At 35.7% G+C, this 15,409-nt stretch overlaps 1 non-coding gene across 1 annotated transcript; it reads left to right on the top strand.

Moving 5' to 3' along the window:
• The first annotated feature begins 15,038 nt into the window (after window positions 1–15,038).
• On the top strand, window positions 15,039–15,146 carry LOC112660725 (U6 spliceosomal RNA). Its single transcript, XR_003137164.1, has one exon. It is a non-coding gene; the product is annotated as a U6 spliceosomal RNA (small nuclear RNA).
• The last annotated feature ends 263 nt before the right edge of the window (window positions 15,147–15,409 follow it).

Raw genomic sequence — 15,409 nt, 5'->3', positions numbered from 1 at the left:
CAGAAACATCAAGCCAAGAATGTAGTTTAAAGTGGTCTCAAGTTGGTAATGACCACAGGCTCCTGGCAGAAGTCAATACAAATCCCCTCTGTAGGAGTCCACCTTCAACACAGTCTCAAAGATTACCCAAAGGTAAAATTCTGATATATGAGCTTACAATCACAATTATAAAATATGTAAGGAACCAAGTATCAATGAGAAAGAGTCAGCAGAAACAACAGGTAGTAGATTCAGACCCACAAAGGCCTCAAATAGGGGAACTATCAGATATAGAGTTTAAAATATTATATTTTTAATAACTTTTTAAAAGATTTTATTTATTTATTTGACAGAGAGAGAGCACAAGTACGGGGAGCAGCAGAGGAAGAGAGAGAAGCAGACTCCCTGCTGAGCAGGGAGCCCCACTCTGGGCTTGATCCCAGGACCCTGGGATCATGACCTGAGCTGAAGGCAGATGCTTAACTGACTGAGCCACCCAGGTGCACCTATGTTTAATAACGTTTTTAAAGGGTATTGAAATTTTATGTAAAGAGTATCTATAAAAGTGACTTTGTAGATTTAAAACAGAGATTAAATGAGAAATATAGGGGCACCTGGCTGGCTCAGTCAGTAGAGCATGCAACTCTTGATCTCAGGGTTGTGAGTTTGAGTACCACATTGGGTGTAGAGATTACTTAAAAATAAAATCTTTTTAAAAAAGGAAAGATATAATGACTAAAATTTAAAATTCAGTATATGAATTTAACAACAAATCAGACACAGTTGAAGAATGAAACAGAAATCACAGAGGTAGAAAATATCAGAGATTAAGATATGACATTAGTATGAAAACTTACATTTATATAATCATAGTTACAGAAGAAAAAGTGAGAAAAATGGTGAAGAGACAAGATTTGAAGAGATAGTAGTCACTGAAACCAGTCTTTATACTGAGAAATGTCCATCAACAATGAAAATAAATAGCTACAGATTTAAGGACCCAGAGAAACCCAAGTAGGGTAAATAAAAAGAAACTAACACCTACTAGTGTTACTAAATTTAGCACATAAAAATATAAGACTCTTAGCTAAATTTGAATTTCAGATAAACAATGAAGAATTTTTTTTTTTTAGTGTATGTCCCATGTAATATTTGGAACATACTTACACTGAAAATATATTTGTTGTTTATCTGAAATTTAAATTTAATTGGGTAGCCTGTATTTTTTCTGACAACTCTAACATCTAGACACATAATGAAACTGCAAAACACCAAAGAAAAACAGTTAATGAGTAGCCAAAGAGAGAAGAGAGATAGCCTCTAGGTCAACAGCAATGAGATTGACAGCTGACTTTTCAACAGCAAGAGATACCAGAAATCCGTGGAATAATATCTCTGATATGATGGAAAAACAAAACTAGAATTTATATCTAGAGAAAATCTTTTAAAATGGGACTAAAACAAAGACATTTTCAAACAAAAACTGAACAACTTTGTCAGAAACAGATCCTCATTTTAAAAATGCTAAAGCATTTCTTCAGGCAGGAGAAAAGAAATCTCAGATGGAAGGTCACAGAAGCAAGAAGGAATGAAAAGCAAGGAAGACAGTGAATATGTGGGTAAATCTAGGCAACAAATCTGACCAAACCATTAATACCATGTGGTATTAAAAAACCAAAGTAGAATTAAAATACTTCACAACAATAGACTAGAAGAAGGATAATGATGTTTTAGCTTGCACTTGGGGAAAAGGGATAATGGCAATTAATTTTTAAATTTGACTAATTAAGTGAGTATGTTAACATTTCTGGAATAATGACCAAAATCATAGCAATAAAGTAAAAAACTTCCAAAGAGATGATTAAGGTAAAATGAGAAAAATAACCAATCTCCCCAAAATGACTAGAAAAGACAAGGAAAAAAAAACAGAAAAGACAAAATGAATAAAAAGAAAAATCCAAATAATCATTAATTACCTAAAATCCCAATTACCAGGAAGAATATTTTTAATACAGGTAAGTACCATTTATGAGTTACATAAGTACTCAGAAGGATTTAAAGTAAAAGAATAGGAAAAGATAGGCAAATACTAACTAAATAAGAAAGATGAAGTAATTATATTAACATCAGAAAAATAAACTTTAATGCAAAAGGTATTATTAGGAATGAAGAAGGTCGGGCAGCTGGGTGGCTCAGTGGTTGAGCACCTGCCTTTGGCTTAGGTTGTGGTCCCAGGGTCCTAGGATAGAGTCCCGCATCAGTCTCCCCTCAGAGAGCCTGCTTCTTCCTCTGCCTATGTCTCTGCCTCTCTCTGTGTGTCTCTCACGAGTAAATAAATAGAAATCTTCAAAAATAAAAAAAATAAAAATAAGGGAATGAAATCATCAATCAAATAAGGTCACTAAATAATGGGAAAAAGGCCCAACTCATCAAAAGATAAAACATTCTAAACCTGTATGCACCCAATAGCATAAACTAAAAACATTGGAGGAAAAACTGACAGAACTACAGGAAAAATTGATAAATTCACCATATAGTTGGGAATTGAACACACTTTTCTCAGTAATTGATAGATAACTTGGATGAAAAAAATCAGTAAGCATACAGAAAATTTGACACAGTTAATAAGCTTGATCTGATGAGTCATTTATAGAACATGGCAGTCAGTATATTCTCAAGCATACATGAATCAATTTCATGAACACTTCAAAGATTTTTGTGTCCTATAGATCACATTCTCTAAGTACAATGCAAATAAATTATAAACCAGTAATGATAAAATAATGGGTAAACCCCATACATTTCCAAATTTAAAACTATTTCTAAATGACTCAAGGATCAAAAAAGAAGTCACAATGGAAATTACAAAATATTTAGAATTGAATAGTAATGAAAATATTTCATATTGAAACTTATGGGATATTAAAGATAAGGAGATCAAGAAGGAAATTTATAATTTATTTAAGCCTTAAATGGTTATACTACAAAGGATGAAGGATGAAACTAATGAGTTAAATATTCTATTTAAGTAATTTCAAAGACAGTAGAATGAAGGAAACAAAAAAGATAAGAATAGATTAATGAAATAGAGAACATATATTTTAGAGGATCAATAAACCCAAAGATTGATTATTTGAAAAGGCCAATAAGCTTGAATCTAATCATGGAGAAGCAATCAAGCAAATCCAAATTAAGTTTTCTATGACTGCTGTAACAAGTTACCACAAACTTAGTGGCTTAACACAATACAAATGTATTATTCTATAATTATGTAGGTCAGTAGTCCAATATGAATCTCACAGGTCTAAAACAAGGTGTTAGCAGGGCTGCATTCCTTTTTTGGAGGCTCTAGGGCAGATCCACTTTCTTGTTCACTTAAAAGAAAAAGTTGTGACAAAATTAATGCTGAAAGAAATAAAAGATTAATAAAACAAAGAATTCTGGTAAATTTGATGAAAAGATAAAAGAAGTAAGCACAAATAAATAATAATAGAAAAGAAGGTATAACTACAGATACTGTGGAGATTTTTTAAAATAATAAGGAGATATTATAAACAATTATATTCCAGGACACTTGAAAGTTTAAATGAATTGGACAAATTCCAAGAAAAAAAAGTATAGATTACCAAAACTGACTTGGGAAGAAATGGAAACTCTGAATAATTATAAAACCAGTAAAGAATTTTTGTTTTAATAAAAACTGCCACAAAGGAAAAATCAACATTTATGGTTTTATCCACAAAATCTTTAAAAGAATTATTTCCAAATTCACACAAACTAATCCAGAATAATGAAAAAGCAACATTCCCCAACTCATTTCATTTAAATGAAGAACAAAATGAGGACTTGTCTTTAAAGATATTCAAAATCATTTTAAAGTTATTCATTGTTAAGACAATGAAATATTGGCCTGGGGATAGACAAAATGAATGGAAAATCAATAGGTAGAAGAGAGAGCCCAGAAATAGACCCACACATCTATCAACATATGAGTTATGACCAACATGGCATTGTAGATCAATGAGTAAAGGGTGGAGTCTTCAATAATTGCTGCTGGGACACTTGATTATGCACATGCGACAGGAGAATGAAACTGAATCCTTACATCACACCATATACTGAAGCCAGTTCCAGGTAAATTAAAGACATATAAAACTCCTTAGTAAGCAGAAGAAATTAATTTTTATAACTTTGTGACAGGGGAAAGACTTCTTAAACAAGACATAAAAGCTTACCATAAAGGAAAAGAATTATAAATTTAATTACATTAAAATAAGAACTTTCATCAAAGCACATCATAAAGAGAATGAACAAACAAGCCATGAACTAGGAAAAGACATTTGCCATCCATAGTCAGAATTTACATAAAGAACTCCTACAAACCAAGAAGTAAAAGATGAAACAATCCAACAGACAAAAGATTTAAAATAAGCACTTCACAGAAGAGGAAACCAGATGACTAATAAAAAATGTAATGACATCCAAACTCATTAGTATTCAGGAAATGCAAATTAAAACTATAATGTGTTACCACATTTACAAAATTAAAAAATCTACTCATATGAGGCAAAGACTGTGGAACAGTACAACATTGAATACAGATGGTCATCAAATATCTTTGATTCCTGGTCTTTAAGGAAATACATATATATACAGCTGGTGGTATAAATTGGTACAAGCCCTTTGAAAAATAACGTTGCATCTGTAGAAAAGTTAATAATGTGCATTCTCTTGAAGCAGCAACTCCACTCCTAGAGTATATGTAGAATATTCCTAACTCTAAGAAATCCTTCTACCTGCACCACAGAAGACCAACAAGATGCTCATAGCAGCACTGCTTGTAATGGCAAAATCCAGAAACAACTATAAAGGTGGTCAACTGTAGAATGCATGAATAAACTGTGGGATAGCCATACAGTGGAGAAAACAAATGAATCAAAACTGCATGCAGCTATACAGCTGTATCTCAGGAGTAAAATGCTGAATACTAAAAGCAACTCACAGAAGAACACAAAATTCCATTTTTATGAAGCTTAAAAATGCAAAAAGTGGATAATATTTATTTTTAGAAGCACAGTCATCTGGTTAAATAAACTCCCTTTGAGAAATGAGGTGAAGGGGGTAAGACTGAGGGGGTGTCACACAAAGATCTTCAAAAGTAATGGTAAAAAGTTACTTTTCTTACACTAGGTGGCAGGTGATGGGGAAAAAAGAGAGGGAGTGACATTAGCTCATAGAGAGGAGTTTTACAAGTCAATTCTCACTGAAAGGAAGGAAGTGGGGAGACAGTGTTGGTAGGCAGACATGAGGGAATTAGGGAGAGACATAAAAAGGAAGTAAGGGATATAGGAGAGTCTCAGAACAATGGTAAGTGAAGGAGGCAAGTTTTGGGGAGATCTGGGAAAGGAAAGGTCAATATTAACTACCCAATAAGGTCTTTAACATAATCCTTAATGATCAACCAATCCTTAATGATCCCACCAAAGAGGTATTAGACCCATTTTTAGATAAGGCAACTTTGCTGACTCTCTGCCAACTCTCAAATGCTCCAAGGATAAGAGACCTCTTAGATCTCTTTTCCACCTACGCTCACTTCTGGGTGATCTCACCCAATCCACAGCTTTAAGTGTCAGCTGTCCACTGAAGACCTTCACATTAGTATCTTCAATCAGACCTCTCCTGGGAACTACTGTCTGGCAGTCCCAGCAACCTGATGAATCCCTACACTTGGATATCTAACCGGCATCTCAAATACATATAATGTATCCATAAGAATACTTGCTATTTCTCAGGATAAGGTTGGACTTCTCTGAGTTTTCTCCCTCTCAGCAAATGGTGGCATCCATTCACCTTGGTCTCAGATCAAAATCCTTGGGCCATCCTTGGTTCCTGGTTTCCACCATGCTTCACATTTAATCCTGGAGCAAATTCTGTGAGCAAAATTCTATGAGCAAATTCTCCCTTCAAAATAAGGGAGAGCTTTATTTTGAATAAAAATTCTTGAATTTAGCCACTTCCCACCCTTCACCACATCCTTCCTGATCTAAGGTCCTGTGATCTCTCACCTGGATATCAGCACATAACAAATCATCCTGTGTCTACTCTTGACTCCCTTTCTATCTGTTCACCACACAGAAGCTGGAATTATCTCTTAGTAGGTAAAACCATCTGGGTGGTGGTTACAAGGACATGTTCACTTTGTAAATAATGACTGAACTTTAGGCCTATCATTTGTGCACTGTTCTGTAGGTATTTTATGACTTAATTTAAAAATTCACCCCAGTTTCCTCCTCCTCTTCCCCTCCTTATTCTCTTCCCTTTCTGAACAATTAAGCCAAGAGCCAATAGGTAAGCTGGGGCCAGGCAAGGGTGGAGGTGGAAAGCATAACAGGTGAGGAGTTATCTGATATGGGGTATGAGAGCCTAAAGAGGTGATCCTGAACAGATGTTGAAGCCTCAGCAAGATAAAGGAATCTGCAACACAGGGGTGGGAATGGCCCAGCAGTGGTGTGTTAGAGACAATACTCCCATTGGAGTGTGGCCAGAGACAGAGTGGCATAATGAGAAGGATGTCTGCACAGCAGGACAGTCCTGGCTGGAGTAAAATAAACAGAAATATAACAAGATATCTGGGAGCACCTGCTACCACCCTCACCTGAAATAGCAATGAGCACACCTAGAGCCCAGACCTTGGGTTTATAGATATATTTCCCACTAAAAATTACTAAAGATCCTTGGAGAAGTGGCTGGTTCCAGGACTGGGGTAGGAAAGGTTCAAGATGAGCCCGGAACATCTTTTGCTAGACTGTAAGGAACACTCAAAGATAGATAAAGATATATCAGAAGAATAAAAAAGTAACCTGAAGGGGCTCCCACTGGTTAAATTAAGGACAAGTTGAGTATCAAAATAAATAATAACATTAACATCACATCAACAAGATAAAAAAAATCACATAATCTTATCAATAGATAGGGAGAAAGCATTTGACAAAATCCAACACCTAATCATGATAAAGAAAAAACCTCTCAGCAAACTAGAAATCAAAGGGAACTTCCTCAACTTGATAAAGAATATCTACAGAAAACCTATAACTAACATCACACTTTATGATAGGAAACTTTTCCACTAAGATCATGTATAAGGCAAGGATATCCCCTCTCACAACTTTTCAGCATTATACTGGAAGTACTTGTTGATGCAATAAAACAAGAAGAAGAAATAAAAAGAATAAAGATTGGGAAGAAAGAAATAAAATTATTTGTTCACAAGCAACATGATTGTCTATGTAGAAAATCTGAAGGAAAAAAGAAAAAACTCCTGGAACTGCAGCTTTATCCATAACTACTATAACCTGGAAGCAATCAAGATGTCCTTCAGTAGGTGAATGGATAAACAAACTGGTACATCCAGACAATGGACTATTACTCATCACTAAAAAGAAATAAGCTATCAAGCCATGAAAAGACATGAAGAAGCTTTAAATGCATATTACTAAGTGAAAGAAGCCAATCTGAAAAGGCTACATGCCATATGGTTCCAACTATATAACACCCTGGAAAAAGCAAAACGATGGAGACAACAAAAAGATCAGTGTTGCCAGAGTGGGGGTTAAATGAATAGGCAAAACAAAGAAAATTTTTAGGGCACTGAAAATACTCTGTATAATATTATAATGATGGATGTATGCTGTTGTACATTTGTCCAAACCCATAGAGTAATAACACCAAGAAAAAACCCTAAAATAAACTGTGGGCTTTGGGTGACTATGATGTCAATATAGGTTCATTCTCAGTTAAATATAGGTTCATCACTTGGTGAGTGATGTTGGTAATGGGAGAGGCTGAGCATACATGGGGTCAGGCAGTATATGGGAGATCTCTGTACTTTCCTTTCAAATGCATTGTCAAGGTGCCTGGGTGTCTCTCTCAGTTAAGCATCTGCCTTTGGCTCAAGTCATGATTCCAGGGTCCTGGGATGGAGCCCCACACTTCTCCCTCTGCCCTTCCTTCCCCCTCTGTCTCTTTCCCCCACTCGTACTTCTCTCTCTCTCTCTCTCTCTCTCTTTCAAATAAATAAATGAAATCTTTAGGAAATGTATTGTAAAAATAAAACTGCTCTAAAATATAAAGTCTCTAAAAAATATCTTGGAATTATTTTTAAGATATTATTTATTTATTCATGAGAGACACAGAGAGAGAGGGAGAGGCAGAGACATAGGCAGAAGGAAAAACAGGCTCCATGCAGGAACCCCGATGTGGGACCTGATCCCGGGACTCTGGGATCATGCCCTGAGTCAAAGGCAGATGCTCAACTGCTGAGCCACCCAGGTATCCCTCTCTTGGAATTAATAACCAATTCCAGTAAGGATCCAAGATACAAGTTGAATATACAAAAGTCATTCAGTTCCTATATACCAGCAATGAACAAGTAGATTTGAAATTAAAAATAATATATCATTTACATTAGCATATCCCCAAAATTAAATATTAGGTTAAATCTAACAAAATATATGCAATACCTATATGAGGGATAACTACAGACTGCTGATGAAGGAAATCAAAGAACTAAATAAATGGAAAGGTATTCCATGTTCATGGATAAGAAGAGTTGATATGATCAAGATACCAGTTCTTCCCAATTTGATCTACAGAGTCAATGCAATTACAGTTAGAATCCCAGCTAGTTATTTTGGGGCTAGGAGAATAGTATTGAAGGAGAAGAATAAAGTTGCAGGACTGAAACTACTCAAATTCAAGACGTACTATAAAACCACAGTAATCTAGACAGCTTGGTATTGGCAGAAGAATAGACAAATAAATCAATGGAACATAACATAGAGCGCAGATATAGACTCACATAAATATAGTTAGCTGCTCTTGACACAAAAATAAAGGCAATATGATAGAGCAAATACAGTCTTTTCAATAAATGGGTCTGGAACAACTTACATCCATGCACACAAAAAAATTAATCTAGACACAGACTTTACATCCTTCATAAAAGTTCATTCAAAACGCTTCATAGACATAAAGGTAAAATGCAAAACTTTATAGCTCTAAACTTCTAGAAGACAGCATAGGATTAAATCTAGTTGACCTTAGGTATAGCATGAACCATGAAAGAAAATAACTGATAAGCTGGACTTGATTAACTTTAAAATCTTCTTCTCTGGGGAACATCCTGTCAAAAGAATGAGAAGATAAGCTACACAGTAGAAGAAAATATTTGCAAAAAAACCTATCTGACAAAGATCTGTTACCCAAAATACACAAAGAACTCTTGAAACCCAACAATAAGAGACAAACAATCTGATTTTAAAATAGACAAAAGAGGGATCCCTGGGTGGCTCAGTGGTTGAGCATCTGCCTTTACTCGGGTCTTGATCCTGGAGACCCAGGATCAAGTCCCACATTGGGCTTCCTGCACTGAGCCTGCTTCTCCCTCTGCCTCTCTGTGTTTCTCATGAATAAATAAATAAAATCTTTAAAAAACTAAAAAAAATAGACAAAAGACCTGAACAGACACTTGACCAAAAAAGATATACAAAAGACAAATAAGCACATAAAAAGATGCTCAACATCACGTCATTAGAAAAATATAAATTAAAACAAAATACCTACATACCTATTCAAATAGCCAAAATCCAAAACACTAACACCACCAAATGCTGACAAGGATGTGTAGCAACAGGAACTCTCATTTGTTACTGGTGGGAATGCAAAGTAGTGCAGCCACTTTGGAAGACATGCTGCAATTTCCTACAAAATCTAACTGTACTTCTACCATAGGATCTAGCAATCATGCATCTTAGTATTTATCTGAATGAATTTAAAACTTAGGTCTACACAAAAACCTGAACACAGATGTTTATAGCCACTTTATCCATGATTGCCAAAACTTGAAAACAACCAGGTTATTCTTTAGTAAATTAGTGGATAAGTAAATTTTAGTTATCTCCAGACAATGGACCATTATTTGGCACTAAAAAAAAAATGAGCTATGAAGCCACGAAAAGACAAGAAGGAACCTTAAATGCATACTACTAAGTGAAAGAAGCCAATCTGAAAAGCTTACATACCATATGACTCCAATCAAAGGACATCCTGGAGAAGGCAAAACTTTAGGAACAGTAAAAAGACCAGTAGTTATTAAGGTTTATGGGGAAGGGAGAGATGAGTAGGTGGAGCACAGAGGATTTTTAAAACAGTGAAATTATTCTGTATTCTACTACAATGGTGGGTATGTGCCATTATATGCTTGTCAAAACCATAAACTATACAACACCAAGAGTGAACCCTGATATATACACTATGGATTTTGGGTGATAATGATGTCAATGTAGGCTCAGTAGTTGGAACAAATATACCACTGTGGTGTTAGATGTTAGTTGGGGAGGGAGTGTATATGTGGGGGCAGGGGATATATGGATAATCTCTGTACCTCCCATTCAACTTTGCTGTGAACCTAAAACTGCTTTTAAAAATAAAGTCCACTGGGGCATCTGGGTGGCTCAGTGATTGAGCATCTGCCTTTGGCTCAGGTCGTGATCCTGGGGTCCTGGGATTGAGTCCCACATCAGGTTCCCTGCAGGGAGCCTGCTTCTCCCTCTGCCTATGTCTCTGCTTTTCTCTGTGTGTCTCTCATGAATGAATAAATAAAATATTTATAAGTAAATAAATAAATAAATATTAAAACAGATTCTGACCCATTAATAAAGTCAGAAATCATGATATTAAATTAATAAATAAATTGAAATTTTGATGACAGTTGTGATATTTACATTATTCAAGTACCTCCCCACAAAATACTTACTAATTACAAGGAGAAAAAGAATAACTTGACAATGGAGAAGGCTAGCTACACTCCTCTTAATCAAGGAGTGTAATAAGGTACCATGTTGGCAATTCACTCTCAAATAATACAAGAAAAATTATTTTGTACTATTCTTACAACTTTTAGGTTTTTACGATTTTTTAAATTCAACTTTTTGGCTGCCTGGGTGGCTCAACTGGTTGAGCATCTGACTCTTGGTTTCAGCTCTGATTGTGATCTCACGGTCATGAGATTGAGCCCCTTGTCAGGCTCTACACTCAGCTCAGTCTGCTTGAGACTCTTTCCCCCTCCTACTACCTCCTCTTCTGCTTCTCTCTCTCTCTAATAAATAAATGAATGAATAAATAAATTAACAAATAAATAAATAAATAAAATTATTTAAAAATAAAAAGATTCAGGGATCACTGGGTGGCTCAGTGGTTTAGCGCCTGCCTTCTGCCCAAGGCGCGATCCTGGAGTCCCGGGATTGAGTCCCGCATCGGGCTCCTGGTATGGAGCCTGCTTCTCCCTCCTCCTGTGTGTCTGCCTCTCTCTCTCCCTCTCTCTACATCTATCATGAATAAATAAATAAATAAATAAATCTTTAAAAAATAAATAAAAATAAAAAGATTCAAATTTATTTATACATTATATGCATGCTATAGAATGAAGTTGGAACCCTACCTCACACCATATACAAAACTGATCTCAAAATGGATCAACAATTCGAATATAAGAACTAAAATCATAAAACTTTTAACAGAAAACATAAAAGTTTCATGACCTGGGATTTGGTAATGGATTCTTAAACATGACACTGAAAGCACAGGCACCAAAAAATAAAAATAAATAAATTGGACGTCATCAAATTAAAAACTTTTATGATTAAAGGACTTTACCAAGAGAGGAAAAAGGCAACCTATAGAATGGGATAAAATAATTGCAAATTAGGTACCTGCTAAGGATCTAGTATCCAGATCATATAGAGAACTCTCACAACCCAAAAACAAAAAGACAGCCCAATTTTAGAATGGGGAAAGAAGATACACAACAGATATTTCATACAAAGAAGATATACAACAGATATTTTTCCAAAGATACACAAATGGACAATAAATACATGAAAATATAGTTAGCATCACAGATCATCAGGGAAATATGAATCAAAACCACAATGACATATCACTTCACGGCTGCTAGAATGGCTATCATCAAAAAAGACAAGAGATAACAAGTATTGGTGAGGATGCAGAGAAAAAGGAACCATTGTGCACTGTTGGTGGGAATATAAATTGGTAAAGCCACAGTGGAAAATAAGAGGGAGGTTCCTCAAAAAACTAAAAATAGAAAAACCTATGGTCCAGCAATCCCACTTCTGGGTATCTTTTCAAAGGAAATGAAAACACGAAATCAAAGAGATATATCTACTCCCATGTTCATTACAGCCTTAGTCACAATAGCCAAGATATGGAAACAACTTAAGCGTTCATCAATGGATAAACGAATAAAGATGTGATATATACATATATACACATACAATGGGGTGTTATCCAGCCACAGGAAAGAAGGAAATCTTGCCCATTTTGAACAATATGGATAGACCATGAGGGCATTATGCTAAGTGAAATAAGCCAAACAGAGAAAGACAAATACTGCATAGTATCATTTATAAGTGGAATCTACTCCTACCCTCCCCCAAAAATGTCAAACTCCTAGAATTGGAGTAACCCAGTACCAGGGGCTGAAGGATAGGGAAAATAGAGAGAGGTTGGCTAAAGGATACAAACTTTCAGCTATAAGATAAATAAGTTCTTGGACACCTGTGTGGTTCAGTCCATTAGTCATATGCCCTTGGCTCAGGTCATGATCCTGGGGTCCTGGGATCCAGCCCCACATCAGGCTCCCTGCTCAGCAGGGAGCCTGCTTCCCTTTCCCTCTACCCCCTCTCCCACTTAATTCTCTCTTGCTCATTCTGCTTGCTCTCTCTCAAATATACAAATAATCTTTTTTTAAAAAAGATAAATAAGTTCTGAAGATCAATGTAAAATGTAGTGACTATAGTTGATAATTGAAGTTTGCTAAGACAGTAGAATTTAAATGTTCTCACCAAAATATATGTGTGCATGGGTGGGTGTGAGGTAATAGATGTATTAAGGAACTAGATGGGGAGGATCTTTCTACAATGTATACATATATGAAATAACCACAATATACATGTTAAATACCTTACAATTACTTGTGTAATATATGTGTATATATACATTATACCTTAACAAAGCTGAAATACATAAATAAATAAAAATTTTCTTAACTTATCACATTTGTCTGAAAAAAAGAAGATATATAAGTGTCCTACAAGTACATGAAAAGATACTCAACATCATAAATCATTAGGAAAATGCAAATCAAAACCATGAGGAGATACCACTCTACACACACTTGAATGGCTATAATTTTTTTAATGGAAGATAACAAGTTTTGGTAAAAGGATGTGGAGAAATTGGAACCCTCATGCATTGCTGATGGGAATGCAAAGTGGTGCAGCCAGTTTGGACAACAGTCTGGCCATCTTCAAAATCCTACTACATTACCTGACAATTCCACTTCCACTCCCAAGAAGGTACCCAAAAAGAATCACAAACAAATACACGTACACATGCATGTTCACAGCAGCATTACTCACAATAGCCAAAGGACATTTGAAAAACAATCTAAATGTCCAGCAATGGATGAATGGGTAAATAAATGGCGGTGTATACATACAATGGAATATTATTCAGTCATGAAAGGGAATGATGCATGTTGTAGCATGAGTGAACCTCAAATATACCAAGGGAAAAAAACAGGACACGGAAAGCCACATATTGGCTCCACTTACATGAAATGTCCAGAATAGGCAGATCCATACAGACAGAAAACAGATGGGGAGTTGCCAGGGGCAGGGAGGAAGGGGCATGAAGAGTAAATGCTCACTGGGCAAGAGGTGTCCTTGGAAGATGAGGAAAATACTTTTGGAACTAGACACACATTGCATAACATTGTAAATGCACTAAATGCCACTAAATTGTTTGCTTTGAAGTGATTCATATAATATTATGTGAATTTCACCTTAATGAAATTTCTTTTCACCTTAAAAGAAAAAAGAAACTATTCATTTTCTTCCCTAAATCTTATCTTCTCCATACACACACACACACACACACACACAAATATGCACACACAAACACATACAAAAAAATGCACACACACACACACATACATAATCTCTAAATTTTTGGATTATAAACAAGGTATAAAATAAATATCCATGTGTCCATACTGATACAAATAAGCGATTGAATTTAAAAATTAAGGAATAGGGGACAAGAGATAGAGTTCCCATGCAAAAGAATTCCAAAGAGTTTACATAGCTACTCCTCCACCTCAAAGAGGTGGAGCTTAACTCCCATCTCAACTTCCTTCCATAAAACAGAATATTAAAAGGGGTCTGAGGATGTAACTTCATGGCGCAGAAACCCAGAAACACAACCTTAACCAAATGGTCAAGCGTAACATCACAGTGAGAAGCCATGTTGATAACATGTGCCCCCCAATACGTGATGAGAAGCACTCTTCAATTCTGTGGTCTTCCTCCCAAAAGCCCACAACCCCCTCTAGGCATGGAAAAGACATCAGACAACCCCAAACTGAGAGGGACAGTCTACACAATATCTAACAGATACTCTTCAAGACCATCATGGGAAAGTCTGAGAAACAAGGAAAGCCTGAGAAATGGTCACACATTGGCAGAGCCCAAGGAGACATGACAACTCAACAGAATGTGGTGTCCTGGATGGCATGCTAACACAGGAAATGGGCTTTGGGGGCAAACTGGTGAATTAGATAAACTGTGGAGCTTAGTAAAGAGTAGTATACCAGTGCTGGTATCTCAGTGGTAGGAAATGGACCCTAATTCAAGACACTAACAGGGAAGACTTGGTGAAAGGTGTACAGGGAGTCTGTATTATCCTTGCAACTCTTCTGTAAATCTATAGCTATTCTAAAATAAAAGTGTTTTTTTTTTTTTTCACAAAAGGCAATGCTATCATATACATATACATACACACGTGTAATACATACATGCTTACATATGCACAGAACACTCCAGAGGCCTCTGATAGGATCAAGGTGCTTGAAGGACAGAGGAGGCCACTGTACACCCTTTTCTACCTTTTGAATTTTCAATATCAATGGTTAAAAAGCAAATGTTCTCTGCAGGCTTTGGCAGCACATATACTAAAATTCTAACAATGTGAAGATTAGCATGGTCCCTGAATAAGAATAAATGCAAATTTGTGAAGCATTCCACGTTTTTTAGAGTTTAATGGGTATAGAGTTTTAGTTTTAGAAGATAAAAAAATTCTAGAGATCTGTTGCACAACACTGTAAATATATCTAGCAAGGCTTAACTGTACCCTTAAAAATGGTTAAGATGACAAATTTAATATTATACGTTTTTTTTCCACAATAAAACAAGAAAGTGTTCTGAAGCAAAAGTAACAAAATGTTAATATCCATTCAGCGATGGGTATGCAATTTATCTGAATAATGTTCTATCATTTTCTGCATACTTGAAAA

Source organism: Canis lupus, chromosome 2 (genome assembly GCF_003254725.2).
Source record: "Canis lupus dingo isolate Sandy chromosome 2, ASM325472v2, whole genome shotgun sequence".
Lineage (NCBI taxonomy): Eukaryota > Metazoa > Chordata > Mammalia > Carnivora > Canidae > Canis > Canis lupus.
This window is presented reverse-complemented; position numbering and strand designations above follow the sequence as displayed.